The sequence below is a fragment of the Mastomys coucha genome, unplaced genomic scaffold (genome assembly GCF_008632895.1).
Source record: "Mastomys coucha isolate ucsf_1 unplaced genomic scaffold, UCSF_Mcou_1 pScaffold1, whole genome shotgun sequence".
Lineage (NCBI taxonomy): Eukaryota > Metazoa > Chordata > Mammalia > Rodentia > Muridae > Mastomys > Mastomys coucha.
This window is the reverse complement of record NW_022196891.1, coordinates 80,902,218-80,905,261: the sequence shown is the minus strand read 5'-3', so window position 1 is coordinate 80,905,261 and position 3,044 is coordinate 80,902,218. Positions and strand designations below refer to the sequence as shown.

Genomic DNA, 3,044 nt, shown 5'->3' with positions numbered 1-3,044 from the left:
AATATAACTTCTTGAAAGGAAGAAAATTTTTTTTTATATTTTTAGAAATAGCTCAAGCACTAAGTTTTAACAATTATAAGAACAACAACATGATCACAAGATTGTTTGTCACACACCCTGGGTCTTGGTGGAGAAGATGGAACAATGGCACATAGCTGAGAATTTGGGAAGACTGTGGAGTGAAGTTTCTACTCTGACAGTTATCACCCTGCTGCCAGTAGAGCTGCTCTGGGACAGTTCTATTTTAGCATTTGGAATGCCTGGATTGGATCAAGACTGGGTGGCCTAGTACCACAAATGTAGACAGAGTCCAGTGGCTTGGGACGGTCAATCGTACATTCTACAAATTATTGATTACTTGGCGACATATATAGGCATCAAGATCATGTGTTTAATCTCCTACATGATAACTTAATATTTCTTTCAAAAAGCCAGACCTTCTATACTTCCCTAGGGGGTACCATGCATAGTAAGCACTTGATATTTTGTGTGTTATTATGGACAAATGGGTTGATAGATGCTAACATCAATAATGGAACACAGAAACTTTGCCAGAATAGTTAGAAGCAAAAATTATCCATAATCACAGGGGTTGACTTAGGCCTTGAAAGAGGCTGAGGGAAAACAAGAGATAAAGCACCAGGTTAAAGTGTTCGAACCCAAGAGACGCATTGCTCTGGGTATTTATGTATGTGTTTATCCAAAATGTGGGAGGGAGCCAGCAAAAGAAACTCTAAGTTATATTTGACACCAACGCATAAATCAATACATTGAATTAGCAACTTTAAAACTTCCCAAACCAAAACAAAGGAGTCCTATCTTGGCATAGGTGCCTGGCTTTACCTACAGCAGAGGAGACACCGAGAGAGGCCATTTCACCTATAGATAGGCAATATATCTATAGAACTTCTGACCCAATGCCTCACCAGGGAAGTAGAAGGCAGGTGGTGTTTGGGAATTTGGAGTGGGTGGAGGTTCAACTGTGGCTCTTGACACTAGGACAGGGGACAAGCTGCTCTTGAGCCTTGATTTTGTAGAATGGCTGGTCAGTGTCTCGGAACCTCAAACCAAGTAGCCAAGCTTACTTATATCTAGGCTCAGCACTTCTCTGAAAGCAAGGCTCTCACTGAAGTGTCTCTGAGCTGGGGCTTCGCCAAACAGGAAGGAGAGTAACAATATGGGGCTTTATTTGCACGTCTGGAAGAGGAAGACATGGCCAGTGCTGTTTATTAAGCAGCTGCCCCCCTGTAATACCTGTTCTGCCTGGGTACATTAATACGATTAATAATTAATCCTCCCCTAAAGTTTTTGATGTTGCTTGGTTCCATTAGTGGATAACAAACTGTCAGAACAGTTAAAAGAAACTTTTGGAACATAGCTGCTGAGGTTTCGTCTTTTACAGTATTCTAATGCTAAGTGTGGGGGCCCCCAAGTCCTGGAGTATGTGCGTAGCTCCTATGACCCTTCCCCTAAGTTAATTTTGATTGGTTAATAAAGATGCCAACTGCCAGTAGTTAGGCAGAAGAGACATAGGTGGGCTTTAGGTTTTCGCAGGCTTGGGAGGAGAGATGGGCCATGAGGAAAAGAAGGTGCAGGAGAAGAGGAAGGGTGGGTTAAGGGTCAAGAAAGTTTAACCCTCAGGGCTGCCCGATTGGAGCTAATAGCAGCCCAGATGGAACATGGCAAATAGTAATAACTTGGGGTTATCGATAGGAAAGTAGATCCTAATAACATGGAGACTAGGTATCCGCCCAGCTCTCGTGCCGATTAAGGCTTATTGTAAATATAAAGGCTATGTATGAGTGTGTCTTTCATCCAGGAACTTAACAATCAAGGTGGGGTTGAAGCTCCAGGCTGGGGATTTAAATAATTGTACTACATATAGCAATAAAATGACTTCTAATAGCATATTGCTATACCCATGTATCAAAGTGCTGCTTGGGATATATTTGGATATATAACTCCATAGAAGCTGCTTCTAGCAGGAGAGAGCAACTGACAAAGAGATGGACCCCTAGGCAGCGTGTGGAGAGTGAGGGGCTTTGGAGCTCTCAGTCCTAAATGGGATGTCTTTATCAATCTCCTGCCCCCACCCCACCCCACCAAGGTTCAGGGATCTACATGGGAGAGGAGGCAGAAAGATTATAAAAGCCAGAGGTGACAGGTGAAACAGCATCTTCAAAGCACAATGGGATAGAGGCACATATGAAGTCATTGAGACCGTGGCAGCATACACAAGACCTGCACAAGTTCAAACCAGATGAAATCCCAGTACTGAGAAGGAGAAATGAACACAAAATTCCACTCTTAACCAAAAAGCTATTTGATATTGATGGACACTGGGGAAGAGAAAACCAGTTTGCTCTAACGGACTGTCACAGGATGTATTAACCACATTGCAGGAGAATATGGCCACACAAAATGTGGAGTTTGTGTGTGTGTGTGTGTGTGTGTGTTGTTTTGTTTTTGTCTTATTGGTGCTCTTTCAGCTTGTCTTTTTTGACTTTTGATTTTTACTTCATTGCTGTTTTTCTTATTCTTGTTTGAAATACAGAAAAAGAACATAAAGTTGGGTAGGTCCAGAGGGAGGGAGGATCTGAGAAGAGCTGGGGAGAGGAAAAGAATGAGAGATTTAAAAGAAAAAGAACATTGCAAAATGTAGGGGAAAAAGACCTAAACCTTTGTTGGGGCTGTTGATATAGCTAACTTGGTAGAACACTTGCCTGGTATGCTCAAAGCCCTGGGTGTCTTAGTCAGGGTTTCTATTCCTGTACAAACATCATGACCAAAGAAGCAAGTTGGGGAGGAAGGGGTTATTCAGCTTACTTCTGCATTGCTGTTGATCACCAAAGGAAGTCAGGACTGGAACTCAAGCAGGTCTGGAAGCAGGAGCTGACGCAGAGGCCATGGAGAGATGTTCCTTACTGGCTTGCTTGAGTTCCAGTCCTGACTTCCTCTGGTGATAAACAGCAATGCGGAAGTAAGCTGAATAAACCCTTTCCTCCCCAACTTGCTTCTTGGTCATGATGTTTGTGCAGGAATAG

The 3,044-nt window shown here is 42.8% G+C and overlaps 2 long non-coding RNA genes across 5 annotated transcripts in view; one reads left to right on the top strand and one right to left on the bottom strand.

The window, feature by feature from the left end:
* LOC116071595 overlaps positions 1-2,844 on the bottom strand; it is a 19,580-nt gene extending 16,736 nt beyond the window's left edge. Inside the window, exon 1 of the long non-coding RNA XR_004111010.1 lies at positions 2,827-2,844. This is a non-coding gene — a long non-coding RNA (uncharacterized LOC116071595). The remainder of the gene's footprint in view (positions 1-2,826) is intronic.
* Positions 1-3,044, top strand: part of LOC116071564 — an 89,096-nt gene that overhangs the window by 74,460 nt on the left and 11,592 nt on the right. The window lies entirely within an intron of this gene.